The sequence below is a fragment of the Delphinapterus leucas genome, chromosome 7, assembly GCF_059928025.1.
Source record: "Delphinapterus leucas isolate spDelLeu-1000000601 "Yukka" chromosome 7, BTC_Dleu_Yukka2, whole genome shotgun sequence".
Lineage (NCBI taxonomy): Eukaryota > Metazoa > Chordata > Mammalia > Artiodactyla > Monodontidae > Delphinapterus > Delphinapterus leucas.
Genome location: NC_143135.1, coordinates 74,087,820 through 74,103,458, shown reverse-complemented (window position 1 = coordinate 74,103,458; position 15,639 = coordinate 74,087,820).

The window sequence follows — 15,639 nt, the reverse complement described above, 5'->3', positions numbered from 1 at the left end:
TCAGTAAAACTCCTGGCACTACACATATTTGTACACTGAAAACAAGTTTTTTATTAGTGTTCATAAAAACTTAGTATTGAACAAATATGGATTCTGAGTTGAAAACAACAGTAACAAAAACAACAGCAGTGATTGGGCACTGAAATGGAATGCTCATGACTCAATGTCTTTCAATCTTGAGGAACAGTTAAAATTGGCTATGGCTATGTTAATATACAGCTCAGCCTTTATCCTTTAAACATAGGTGAATTTATTTTTTCCACATTGGCTACTTGTGCTGGAGCAGTGATATCCCATGAGAAGCTGTTGACATCTTGAGTAAAAAATTATTAATAATGATTAAATAGTCCACAGATAAGACACAAAATTAGTGTTTAGGACAGGAAGAGAGGTTATATAACTTCTTCCCTCTCCTGATCTTCTGATCTGCTAGTATATCAGAACACTTTAAAAAATGTTCTTGGAATATTATGAAATTTATTAATATAATTATAACTTATTTTACATGCATCTGCTTAATTTCTTCTAGTAATTTGTGACTTTTCGATTCATGAACTTTGTCTTGATAGTAGTGGTTTCCATCTAAAATTTATCCTAGTGTATCACAAGTGGTGAATAATATCTTTTGAACTCAGTTAAACATATCATAAGAAATCACTGATAAACAATTAGTATTAACTGGTTTAGAAACATGTTTGAAATCTCTGTTGATCACCCATATGCTTATATGGGTAGACATGGATAAATGTGCTCTTTTCACCATATATTTCAGCATGAGGGGAAGCATCTGAATGACATGGAAAGCAGATGTTCATTTTCTTTTACTCTTCTCCAGCTCAGGGACTTAGGAACTGCCATTTTTAATGTTCACCTAAGAATTTTCAGAATTTCAATGCTGATTCTTTCTGTTTCTAAAGTGTGTTCTATTGCCTTAACATATCTCTAAACTTAATTTCTTAAATTGCAATGTAGAATTAATTCATTTTTCCTTCACCTTTCTGTGATTACATGTAACCAGGTTCACCATATATCATGTTTACAGATATATCAAACACATATATGAATATCACAAATTTGGGCCCCTTCATGCTCTATCTCATACATGCTCTTTCATATAAAATTCTCATTCATTTCCATTGCTATCAGGATATGGCCAGGCTCATATTTCTCAGTTTTTTGATGGTAATGTCTTATCAAGACTACTGAACTGCATGAAATTCAGAACAGTGACCTGAAAGACAAAAGTCCATTAGGACTTCCTCACCCTTTGCCTGGCCCCTGATGTCTAAACTTAACCATTAATCATTTAAGTCCACAATTTTTCTTATCTATATTGCTGCTGTGAGTCCAAATATTTTCTTCAGAGAGAACACAAAATAACACCAAAAGTAAGCTGATTCTTTCTAAGCAATCCTAGAGGAAGTTTTACAGCTTTTTAATGATTATTCACTAAAACCTCATTTAAATGAACAGTATTTCAAGATGACAACAGAGACACTAAATGTATTTAAATATTCAGGTTATGCTGAATGTGTCACTTGAAACAGAGAAATATAATTGGTATGTTCATAGGTAACAAACTATACCAAAGAGAGAATGATCAAAGATTATGAAAATATAGTTTATTCCCTTGCAAGGTCCTTTCAGTTATATTCACCAAAGAGACCATTATTTTATGTTATGAGAAATAATTTTCCTTTACAATTTTTATTAGACATTTTACTTACCTATTTTGTAATATTTCAAAATTTTGTGTTTGTTGATGATGCCATTATCAGTTTCATAGAATGAGACATTATTCTGAAGTGTGATATACAAGAAATAGAAGACTTTGAATGAGTCACTTTATGATTACATAATTTTATTAAAAATATTGTAGAATATCTAGGTAAAACAAAGAAAAACAGGTGTTTCAAATTCCACTGTTTACATCAATAACTTTAAGGCCTTTACTTAATAAAATTTATCTTTCTCTGTGTATTTTAATGTCTTCATTTTTCAAAGATTTCTTATTTCTAGTTTTTGTCTTTAACTATCATGTGGCTAATAAACTTATTCTGTATTATAATTCACTGGATTATATCAAACAGCCATATTTTTCTGGTATCTTATTAATTGTATGCACATAATGATTGTTACAATGTTTGAGAAAAAGTGATTTACTATTCCTTAAATATTCAACTTCTGAAAAATAAAGAAATTTAAAATAAATGTGACTACCTGTAAATGCACATTATTGTTTCATACAATAATGCTAATCTAGATAATGCAAAAAAAATACAATCCAAAACTGTTAATAAGCATGCTTACTCTCTCTGTCTTCCACTCTTTCTTCCCCTGCCTCCCTCCTTTCTTTTCTTTCTTTCCTTCCTTCCTTCCTTCCTTCCTTCCTTCCTTCCTTCCTTTCTTTCTTTCTTTCTTTCCTAATTAAATAAACATGTTATTGCTAAAAAACACTAACCATCATCTGAGCTTTCAGGGAGTTATAACTTTTTGCAGTAGTAACGTCAATGAACATTGATCATATATCACCATAACAAATATAATAATAATGAAAAAGTGTAAAATATTGTAAGAATTACCCAAATGTGGCACAGGAAATCAAAGTGTCCAAATGATGTTGGAAAAATGGCACCAGACTTCTAATCATTGCAGGGTAGCCACAGATTTTCAATTTGTAAAAAACAATATATGGAAGGCACAATAAAGTGAAGTGCAGTAAAATAAAGTATACCTGTAGTAAAAAGATAATGCTCAATAGCATCTCAAGGCTTTAAATATTTTAGGATATTCCATATACAAGTGATAAATAGAGCATTTGTCTTTCTCTGACTGACATATATACAAAGCACAATACTCTCTCATGTTGTTGCAAATGGCAGAATTTCATTCTTCTTATGACTGAGTAATATTCCACTGTGTGTGTGTCTGTGTGTATACATATATATACTCCATCTTCTTTATCCATCTATTGGCTGATGGACACATGTTGCTTCCATATATAGGCTAATGTAAATAATACTGCTATGATCACTGGAGTGCATGTTTTGCTTTTTTTTTTGAATTAATGTTTTCCTTTTCTTCATATGTACACACAAGAGTGGAATTGCTAGACCACATGGTAGTTTTATTTTTAGTCTTTTGAGAACCCACCATACTGTTTTCTATAGAGGCTGCACCAGATTACATTCCCACCAACAGTATACAAGGATTCTCTTTTCTTTGCATCCTTTCCAACATTTGACATTTGTAGACTTTTGAGGGTAGCTATTCTGACAGGTGTGAGTCATATCTCATTGTGGATTTCACATGCATTTCCTTGATGATTAAAGATGTTGAGCATCCTTTCATGTGCCTGTTGGCAATAAGTAAATCTTCCTTGGAAAAATGTCTATTCAGGTCTTCTGCTCAATTTCTAATCAGGTTTTTTAATATTTGGTTGTATGAGCTGTTTATATATTTTATATATTAATTCTTTTTTGGTCATATCATTTGCAAATATTTTCTCTCATTCCGTAGTTGACTTTTCATTTGTAAATGGTTTCCTTTGTTATGCCACAGCTTTTAAATTTAACTAGGTCCATTTGTTTATTTTTGCTTTTATTTCTTTTCCATAGGAGACAGGTCTAAAAAAATATTGCCTGGATTTGTTTCAGGAAATGTTATCCCTATGCAGTCTTCTAAGAGTTTTATGATTTTAGGTCTTACATTTAGGTCTTCAATGCATTTTGAATTTGTGTATGTTGTGAGGAAATATAATCTAATTTCTGTACATGAAGCTGTCCAGTTTTCCCAGCATCACTTATTGAAAAGGCTATCTGTTCTCCATTGTATACTCTTGCCACCTTTGTCATAGATTAATTGACCATATGCACATAGGTTTTTTTCTGGGTTCTCTGTTCTCTTCCATTTAAGTATGTGTCTGTATTTGTGCTCATGCAGTACTGTTTTGATTGCTGTAGCTTTGTAGTATAGTCTGAAATCATGGCATGTAATACAGCTTTGTTCTTTTTTCTCAAGATTGCTTTGGCAATTTGGGTTCTTTTGTGGTACCATATAAATTTTAGGATTAGTCATTCTAGTTCTGTGAAAAATATTATGTTGTAAGTGATTTCATTAAATCTGTAGATTGCTTTGGGTAGTATGGACATTTTAACAATAGTAGTTCTTCCAATCCAAAAACATGTGGTATCTTTCCATTTCTTTGTATCATTTTCAAATTTCTTCGCCAATATTTTATAATTTTCAGAATATAAGTATTTCACCTCTATGTTTAATTTTATTCCCTAGGTATGTTATTCTTTTTCATGTGATTTTAAATGGGGCTGTTTTCTTGCTTTCTCTTTCTGATAGCTCATTATTACTGTATAGAAAAGCAATGGATATCTATATATTAATCTTGTATCCTACAACATTACTGAATTCATTTATTAGTTCTAATAGTTATTTAGTGAAGACTTTATCATGTCATTTATAAATACTGATGGTTTACTTCTTTTCTTCCAATTCGGATTCTTTATATTTCTTTTTCTTGTCTGGTTGCTGTGAATAGGACTTCCAATATACTATGTTAAGTAGAAATGGTGAGAGTGGACATCCTTGTCTTGTTCCTGATTTTAGAGAAAAACTTTATGCTTTTCACCATTGACTATGAAGTTAGCTGTGGGTTTGTCATAAATGGCCTTTATTATATTGAGATATGTTCCCTCTATACCAACTTTGATGAAAGTTTTTATCATGAATGGATGTTGAATTTTGTCAAATACTCTTCTGCATTTATTGATTTTTTTAATCTTTTGTTAATGTGGTGCATTTGCAAATATTGAACCATCCTTGAATCCCTGGAATAAGTCCCAGTTGATCATGGTGTATGATATTTCTTATACATTGTTGGATTCGGTTTGCTAATATTTTGTTGAGGATTTTTGCATCTATATTCTTCAGATATATTGATGTGGAATTTTCATCTTTCTTAGTGTCTTTCTCTGGTTCTGATATCAGCATAAAGGTGGCCTCGTAGGATCAAGTTGGGATGTTCCATCCTCTTCCATTTCTTTAAATAGTTTGAGGACAATAGGTATTAGATCTTCTTTAACTGTTTGCTGGAATTCTGTTGTGAAGCTGACCAGTCTTGCACTTTTGTTTGTTGGGAGTTAGTTTTTATTACAAATTCAATTTCACTACTAGGGATCAATTTGTTCAACTTGTTTATTTCTTCCTGAGTCAGTCTTGGCAGCTTTTATGTTTCTAGAAATTTGTCCATTTATTCTAGGTTGTCCAATTTGTTAGCAAATAATTGTAGTGTTCTCTTTTGACTTTTTGTACCTCTTTGATATCAATTGTAATTTCTCCTATTTCATTTCCTATTCTCTTTATTTGGGTCTTCTCTCTCTTGTTCTTGATGAGGCTGGCTAAAGGTTTATCAATTTTGTTTATCTTTTCAAAGAACCAGCTCTTCGTTTTGTTGATCCTTTCTAATTTTTTGGGTCTCTTTGTTTATTTCGTCTCCAATAATATTAATTCCTTCTTTCTGCTGAATTTGGACTTCATTCTTTTCCTAATTCTTTTAAATGGAAACTTAGGTTGTTTTTTTTGTTTGTTTGTTTTTTTTCAGTTTTTTCTTGTTTCTTGAGGGAGGCCTGTATTGCTATAAACTCCCCTCTTAGAATTGCTTTTCCTACATCCCATAGATTTTGGAAAGTTCTGTTTTCACTTTCATTTGTCTTCAGGTATTTTCTGATTCCCTTTTTGATTTCTTTATTGACCATTGGCGATGTAGTAGCATATTTTTACTCTCCATGTCTTAGTTTTTCCCATTTCTTTTCCTGTGTTGATTTCTAGTTTCATAAAGTCATGGTGAGGAAAAATGCTGACATAATTTCTATCCTCTTAAATTTGTTGTGATTTGTCTTGTGGCTTAGCATATGATCTATCCTAGAGAGCATTCCATGTGCACTTGTAAAGAATGAGCATTCTATTGTTTTGGGATGGAATGTCCTGTAGATAACTATTTAGTCCAACTGATCTATTGCTCACCTACTCTGCTATTAATTCCTTCAAGGGAGTTCCTTCAGTTAATTTACTCTTCAGATTTGACTGGTCCTTTTTTTATATTTTCTAGTTCCTCACTAAAATTTTCACTATGTTTGTTGATTCTTTTTCCTAATTCTGTTGGCATTCTTATAACAAAAGCTTTGAATTCTTTACCTGGTAAATTGTTTATTTAATTTGTTTTTCAGGAGGGTGTTTCCATTGTTCTTTCTTTCTTTCTTTTATTAGTTCCCCCCCCCCCAACTTTACTCCTTTGGTGTCCACACATTTGTTTTCTACATCTGTGTATCTATTTCTGTCTTGCAAACAAGTTCATCTGTACCATTTTTCTAGATTCCACATATATGTGTTAATATACCATATTTGTTTTCCTCTTTCTGAATTACTTCACTCTATATGGCAGTCTCTAGGCCCATCTATGTCCCTACAAATGACCCAATTTCATGCTTTTTATGGATGAGTAATATTCCATTGTATATAGGTACCATATCTTCTTTATCCATTCATCTGTTGATGGGCATTTAGGTTGCTTGCATGACATGGCTATTGTAAATAGTGCTGCAATGAACATTGGGGTTCATGTCTCTTTTTGAATTATGGGTTTCTCTGGGTATATGCCCAGTAGTGGGATTGCTGGGTCATATGGTAATTTTATTTTTAGTTTTTTAAGGAACCTCCATATTGTTCTCCATGGTAGCTGTATGAATTTACTTTCCCACCAACAGTGCAAGAGGGTTCCCTTTTCTCCACGCCCTCTCCAGCATTTGTTGTTTGTAGATTTCCTGATGATGCCCATTCTAACTGGTGTGAGGTGATACCTCATTGTAGTTTTGATTTGCCTTTCTCTAATAAATACTGATGTTGAGCAGCTTTTCAAGTGTTTCTTGGTCATCTGTATGTCTTCTTTGGAGAAATGTCTGTTTAGGTCTTCTGCCCATTTTTTGATTGGGTTGTTTGATTTTTCATATTGAGCTGCATGAGCTGTTTATATATTTTGGAGATTAATACTTTGTCTGTTGAATTGTATGCAAATATTTTCTCCCATTCTGAGGGTTATCTTTTGGCCTTGTTTATAGTTTCCTTTGCTGTGAAAAGCCTTTAAGTTTCATTAGATCCCATTTGTTTATTTTTGTTTTTACTTCCATTATTCTTGGAGGTGGGTCAAAAAGGATCTTGCTGTGATTTATGTCATAGAACATCCTGCCTATGTTTTCCTCTAAGAGTTTTATAGTGTCTGGTCTTACATTTAAGTCTTTAATCCATTTTGAGGTTTTATTGTGTGTATGGTGTTAGGCAGTGTTCTAATTTCATTCTTTTACATGTAGCTGTCCAGTTTAACCAGTACCACTTATTGAAGAAGCTGTCTTTTTTCCATTGTATATTCTTGCCTCCTTTATCAAAGATAAGATGACCATATGTGTGTGGGTTTACCTCTGAGTAAACCCCAGAGGGGTTTCTATCCTATTCCATTGATCTACATTTCCGTTTTTGTGCCAGTACCATATTGTCGTGATTGCTGTAGCTTTGTAGTATAGTCTGCAGTCAGGGAGTCTGATTCTTCCAGCTCCATTTTTCTTTCTCAAGATTGCTTTGGCTATTTGGGATCTTTTTTGTTTCCATATAAATTGTGAGAAATTTTGTTCTAGTTCTCTGAAAAATGCCATTGGTAGTTTGATAGGGATTGCATTGAATTGGTAGATTTCTTTAGGTAGTATAGTCATTTTCACAATATTGATTCTTCTAATCCAAGAACATCTGTTTTGCTCATCTTTGATTTCTTTCATCAGTGTCTTACAGTTTTTTGAGTTCAGGTATTTTAACTCCTTAGGTAGGTTTATTCCTAGATATTTTATTATTTTTATTGCAATGGTGAATGGGACTGTTTCCTTAATTTCTCTTTCTGATCTTTCATTGTTAGTTGTATAGGAATGCAAGAGATTTCTGTGCATTAATTTTGTATCCTGCAACTTTACCAAATTCATTGACTAGCTCTAGTAGTTTTCTGGTGGCATCTTTACGATTTTCTATGTATAGTGCCCTGTCATCTGCAAACAGTGTCAGTTTTACTACTTTTTTTCCAATTTCTATTCTTTTATTTCTTTTTCTTCTCTGATTGCTGTGGCTAGGACTTCCAAAACTATGTTGAATGATAGTGGTGAGAGTGGACTTCATTGTCCTATTCCTGATCTTAGAGGAAATGCTTTCAGTTTTTCACCACTGAAAATGATGTTTGCTGCGGGTTTGTCATATATGACATTTATTATGTTGAGGTAGGTTCCCTCTATGCCCACTTTCTGGAGAGTTTTTTTTGTTTGTTTGTTTGTTTGTTTTTTGTGGTATGCGGGCCTCTCACTATTGTGGCCTCTCCCGTTACAGAGCACAGGCTCTGGACGCGCAAGCTCAGCGGCCATGGTTCATGGGCCCAGCTGCTCCGCGGCATGTGGGATCTTCCTGGACCAGGACATGAAGCCGTGTCCCCTGCATCGGCAGGTGGACTCTCAACCACTGCACCACCAGGGAAGCCCTGGAGAGTTTTTATCATAAATGGGCATTGAATTTTGTCAAAAGATTTTTCTGCATGTACTGAGATGATCATGTGGTTTTCACTCTTCAATTTGTTAATAGGGTGTATCACATTGATTGATTTGTGTATATTGAAGAATCCTTGCATCCCTGGGATAAATCTCACTTGATCATGGTGTATGATCCTTTTAATGTGTTGTTGGATTCTGTTTGCTAGCATTTTGTTGAGGATTTTTGCATCTATATTCATCAGGGATATTAGTCTGAAATTTTATTTTTTTGTAGTATCTTTGTCTGATTTTATAACAGGTGATGATGGGCTTGTAGAATGAGTTTGGGAGTGTTTCTCTGCAATTTTTTGGAAGAGGTTGAGGAGGATGGGCGTTAGCTCTTCTCTAAATGTTTGATAGAATTAACCTATGATGCCATCTTGTCCTGGGCTTTTGTGTGTTGAAAGATTTTTAATCACAGTTTCAATTTCATTACTTGTGATTGGTCTGTTCATATTTTCTATTTCTTCCTGGTTCAGTCTTGGAAGTTTATACCTTTCTAAGAATGTTTTCCTTTCTTCCACGTTGTCCATTTTATTGACATAGGGTTGCTTGTAGTAGTCTTTTATGATGTTTTGTATTTCTGCAGTGTCCATTGTAACTTCTCCTTTTTCATTTCTAATTTTATTGATTTCAGTCCTCTTCCTCTTTTTCTTGATGAGTCTGGCTAAAGGTTTATCAATTTAGTTTATCTTCTCAAAGAAACAGCTTTTAGCTTTATTGATCTTTGCTATTGTTTTCTTTGTTTCTATTTCATTTATTTCTGCTCTGATCTTTAAGATTTCTTTCCTTCTACTAATTTTTATTTTTGTTCTTCTTTCTCTAGTTCCTTTAGGTGTAAGCTTAGATTGTTTGAGATTTTTGTTGTTTCTGAGGTAGGATTGCATTGTTATAAACTTCTCTCTTAGAACTGCTTTTGCTGCATCCCATAGGTTTTGGATTGTCGTATTTTTGCTGCCATTTGTCTCTAGGTATTTTTCAATTTCTTCTGTGATCTCTTGGTTATTCAGTTACATATTGTTTAGCCTCCATGTGTTTGATACTTTTTTCCTTCTAATTTATTTCTAATCTCATAGCATTGCAGTCGGAAGAGATGCTTGGTATGCTTTCAATTTTCTAAAATTCACCAAGGCTTGATCTATGATCCTAGATATGATCTATCTTGGAGAATGTTCTGTGTGCACTTGAGAAGAAAGTGTAGTTTGCTCTTTTTGGATGGAATATCTTAGAAATATCAGTTAAAACTATCTGGTTTTTTGTGCCTTTTCAAGCTTTTGTTTCCTTATTAATATTCTGTCTGGATGATCTGTGCATTGGTGTAAATGAGGTGTTAATGTTCCCCACTATTATTGTGTTACTGTCAACTTCTTCTCTTATAAGTGTTAGCATTTGCCTTATGTGTTGTTGTGCTCCTATGTAGGGTGCATATATATTTATAATTGTTATATCTTATTCTTGGATTGATCCCTTGATCATTATGTAGTGTCCTGCCTTGTCTCTGGTAACATTCTTTATTTTAAAGTCTATTTTATCAGCTATGAGTATTGCTACCCCAATTTTCTTTTTATTTCCATTTGCATGGAATATCTTTTGCCATCCCCTCACTTTCAGTCTGTATGTGTCTCTAGGTATCAAGTGGGTCTTTTGTAGAGAGCATATATACAAGTCTGGTTTTTGTATCCATTCAGTGAGCTTGTGTCTTTTGGTTGGAGCATTTAATCCATTCACATTTAAGGTAATTATCAATATGTATGTTCCTATTACCATTTTCTCATTTGATTTGGGTTTTTTTGTAGGTCCTTTTCTTCTCTTGTGTTTCCCACTTAGAGAAGTTCCTTCAGCATTTGTCTTAGAGCTAGTTTGGTGGTGCTGAATTCTCTTAGCTTTTGCTTGTCTGTAAAGGTTTTAATTTCTCCATCGAACCTGACTAAGATCCTTGTCGGGTTGAGTGATCTTGGTTGTAGGTAATTCCCTTTCATCTCTTTAAATATATCCTGCCACTCCCTTCTGGCTTGTAGTCTCTGCTGAGAAATCACCTATTAACCTTATGGGAGTTCCTTTGTATGTATCTGTCACTTTTACCTTGTTGCTTTCAATCATTTTTCTTTGTCTTTAATTTTTGTCAATTTGATTACTATGTGTCTCGGCCTGTTTCTCCTTGGGTTTATTCTGCCTGGGACTCTCTGGGCTTCCTGGACTTGGGTGGCTATTTCCTTTCCCATGTTAGGGAAGTTTTCGATATAATCTCTTCAAATATTTTCTTGGGTACTTTCTCTCTCTTTTCTCCTTCTGGGACCCCTATAATATGAATGTTAATGCATTTAATGTTGTCCCAGAGGTATCTTAGGCTGTCTTCATTTCTTTTCATTCTTTTTTCTTTATTCGTTCTGCAACAGTGAATTCCACCATTCTATCTTCCAGGTCACTTATCCATTCTTCTGTCTCAATTATTCTGCTGTTGATTCCTTCTAGTGTATTTTTCATTTTGGTTATTGTATTGTTCGTCTCTGTTTGTTTGTTCTTTAATTCTTTTAGGTCTTTGTTAAACATTTCTTGCATCTTCTTGATCTTTGCCTCCATTCTTTTTCCAATGTCCTGGATCATCTTCACTATCATTATTCTGAATTATTTTTCTGGAAGTTTTCCTGTCTCCCATTCATTTAGTTGTTTTTCTGGGATTTTATTTTTCTCATTCATCTGCTGCATAGTCCTTTGCCTTTTCATTTTTTCTGTCTTTCTGTGAATGTGGTTTTCCTTCCACTGGCTGCAGGGTTGTAGTTCTTCTTGCTTTTGCTGTCTGCCCTCTGGTGGATGAGGCTAAGAGGCTTGTGCAAGCTTCCTGATGAGAGGTACTGGTGTTGGGTAAAGCTGGGTGTTGCTCTGGTGGGCAGAGCTCAGTAAAACTTTAATCCGCTTGTCTGTTGATGGGTGGGGATGAGTTCCCTCCCTATTGCTTTTTTGGCCTGAGGCGACCCAACACTGGAGGTTACAGGCTCTTTGGTGGGGTTAATGGCAGACTCTGGGAGGGCTCACTCCAAGGAGTACTTCCCGAAATTTCTGCTGCCAGTGTCCTTGTCCTCACAGTAAGACACATGCACCCCCTGCCTCTGCAAGAGACCCTCCAACACTAGCAAGTAGGTCTTGTTCAGTCTCCTAGGGGGTCACTCCCCCTTACCCCTGGGTACTGATGCACACACTACTTTGTGTGTTCCCTCCAAGAGGGGAGTCACTGTTTCCCCCAGTCCTGTCAAAGTCCTGCAATCAAATCCCTTTAGCCTTCAAAGTCTGATCTCTAGGAATTCCTCCTTCCGTTGCTGGACCCCCTAGTTGGGAAGCCTGATGTGGGGCTCAGAACCTTCACTCCAGTGGGTGGACTTCTGTGGTATAGTTGTTCTCCAGTTTGTGAGTCACCCACCCAGCAGTTATGGGATTCGATTTTATTGTAAATGTGCCCTTCCTACCATCTCATTGCGGCTTCTCCTTTGTCTTTGGATGTGGGGTATTTTTGGTGCATTCCGGTGTCTTCCTGTTGATGACTGTTCAGCAGTTAGTTGTGATTCTGGTGCTCTCACAAGAGGGAGTTAGTGCACATACTTCTACTCTGCCATCTTGGTCCCACATCTTCCCTAGCTCTTTCAATTGTGACAAATTCTTTCTTCTTTTGCCTAACTTCCTATCTATAAGATTAGGTGAAACATTTACCTATGCAGTCTTGAAATGGTATCCTTATGTGGGAGCATCCTTATATAGTCTGGGTGTGCCCAGTGGCTTTCATGGGAGAGCTGGATTTGAAGTGAACACAATTCATGTCTTTCCTCATAGTATGCTGGCAGTTATCACCATTGTAGGAGGTGGGGAGGTGGCACTGTTGATGTAAGGGCTCAGGTCAGAACCAGATTTGAGCTGGGGATTCCCCCCTGCTCAGTGGCCATCACTGCTCTATGAGGGACAGGGTCAGATCCCAAGTTGCTGTAGCAGATACCCTTAGGTTTGGGTTCAAGCTGGCTTTGTTCCCTTTAAGTATGTGCTCTCTCCCCTCCCAACACCAGTACCCTAGTCCCAAAGGGGAGCAGTACTGGAACAAGAAGTCTCCTTCTGATGTGTTGCCTCTCTAGGCACCAGTAATGGCTGCTGCCTCCCCTTTCAGATGCTGCCCTGAGTCCAAGCCACCAATGTGTCTCACAGCTGAGCTCCCAAGCTGGGTGGAGCATTTGTTTACCTCATGCTTGGGTGTATCTTAGGGCAGTCACAGGAAATTGGCCAGCCACTGGTACAGTTTTCAATCTGCCTCCTCTTCTCAGGAGTAAGTAAGCATTGCACACTCATCACAGATGGAGTCTAGGCTTCTAACACACAGTCCTCCTGTTAATCCCATCAGCCTTCAAACCAAGTGGGCTTGCCTGTGTTGGACTCTAGGGCTGGAGTACCCAACATGTGGCTCAAGCTACTCACTCTCCAGGGAGGATATCCAACCATATAATATCCCTTCTATTAGGAGTTCCTTGCCAGGGACACAGTTCTAAACTGATTACTTCTCTTCCCTTCTTACTCGACTCTGTGTTGATCTTTCTTATAGCCTTGGTTTCACAGGAGTCTTTCTGCTTGTATACAGTTAGTTTTCTGTGAGAATTGTTCCACATGTAGATGTATTTTTTATGCGTTCATGGTAGGAGATGAGTTCTGCACCCTTCTACTCTGCCATCTTGATCTCCTCTCTCCCTTCCTTCCTTTCTTTCCTCTTTTTTCTTTCATGCTCTCTAGCAAAGCACCATGCTGAAGTGTAATATTTTTGTTGCCAACCTTAACACAGTGATTTCCATTTTATTACATCAGTTTTCTTAAAATCAACAGTAAGTCAAAGAAAAAAAAAACTTGTGTGGCTATGCAGGAGCCCCAGGAATTTTCCTACAAGAATGGTATATCATTGTGACAAAGGTCAGAATTTCTTCAACTAACCTTGGCACATCCAAAATATCTAGACAAATTAGTTTGGAACCTGAATTCTTAATGTTATTGAATATCCAATAACATTTATACCTCAAAAATTACTGACCTGTAGATTTTTATATTCAGAAGAATCGAAGACCAAATAAACTCAAATAAATTCATTTCAAATCCTAACCTTATCACTTTCTGAGTAAATTTACCCCTATGGAAATCCCTCAGTGACATTCCTCAGATGGTAGTGAACCATCTCTGGGAGTTTGCCTACTGGGGGTGAATAAGTGACTACCTGTGGTTAGTGAATCTCCACTTGTTTTCTTACTTGCTGCTTATTGTAATAACATCTTCAGTAGACATAACTCTCAGAATAGTACAGATATTTTCTTTTCTCATGATAATGTAAGGTACTGCAAAGAATAAAGGCACAATGACAACAACAAACTCAAAGAAACAAAAACCCTAAGACCTGATTCTTTATACACCATTTAAAAACAGCTTCCCCTCCCATTGCTTCAGGGTTTTGTCATTGTGTCCTTAAAAAAAAGAAAAATCTATTCTGAAATACACTGCAATGGGCAGTCTTTTTATCTTCTTGTGCATGTGTGTATGTACAAGTGTTTCTCTTTACTTAGGACTGGAACTACTAATTCCATGGCATGCTTGCAACCAACTTTACTTAGCATTAGCAAATTGTTTTTCATGGCATCTGTAGCAATTTACCTCTCCCTATACCAGCAGTATAAAAAGAATCCCACACCCCCTCTATATCCTTGTAGACATTTTGATTTTGATTTTTTTCCTTAATTTTTACCAATTGTTTAAATTTGATGTTATCTCATTATGATCTTATTTTGTATTTCCTGGTTACTAATGAGTTTGGTCATTATGTAGCATGTGTATTCACCAGTTGTGTTTCTCATTCTGGAAATGTCTGTTTATTTCTGTTGATTGTTTTATTATTTGTCTGATTATTATCAATTTGTTTTTGTGTGATTCTTCCCAACTTGTAAGATATTTCTTTATGTATTCTGGATGATAAGTCTTTATTAGTGTTATTTTATTGCAAATATCTTCTCCTAGTTTGTACCTTTACCTTTCACTCTTTTGTCTGTTTTAAACAAAATAAATTCTTAAATTTAATGTTTTCAAATGTATGTTTTTTTCTTATTGTTTGTACTTATTGTCTTATTTAAGAAATGTTTCCCTATCTTAACATTAAAAGATATTTTCTAGAAGTTTTCTAAACATTAAAAAAATTTGTCACCCACATGTAAGAAGAATTGGATCAATTATGAATTTCTTTTTGCATTTTGTTTGAAATCATGATCTTTCTTAATTTTTCTATATAATTTAAAAATATCCCTCTATATTTACTGACTATTTCATTCTTCCCCACTAATTGGCTATGGCTTCCTAAATTTGACTACATCAAACTATGTCATACATACACGCGCACACACACACACACACACACTGTACTGAAATCTAGATCTGTTCTACTTATTGTCAACCTAAATGAAGATGTAAACTGAGGCAAACTTGAATTACCAGAAACTAAGTTTATCCGGAAATAGCAGAGGAATTTCAGTTTTGGAAATGCAAACTGGAGCAAGCTACAGGCGGTGAATGCATTGAACGTTTGGAGAGGGCTTTATGTATGGGCAAGAAGTGCAAAGAGTTGGGAGCCCAGCCAGAGTCCGAACAGTAAGTTCATTGGCTTGAGGATGGAAAGAGATTCTTGGCAGATGTTCATTGGTCAGGAGATAAGTTTCCATCTTATCAGGAATTTATGGGAAATCAGTCTCTGAGTTCTTAAGTTTTATTTTCCTGAGGGAACATGTGTGAGATTCTCTATTTCCTATCCTCTGATTCCATTTTAGATTGAAATTCTTTCACTTTATTCATTTATTTATTGCTACACTAACAGCACACTTTCTTACTTAAGAAGCTCTACTGACATCTGTTAGAGCTAATTTTCTCTACTGGTTCTTATTCAGGAGTAACTTGACACTTTATAGCCCTTTGATATTCTATATCCATTTTTAAATCAGTTTGTCTAATTGTATAACAA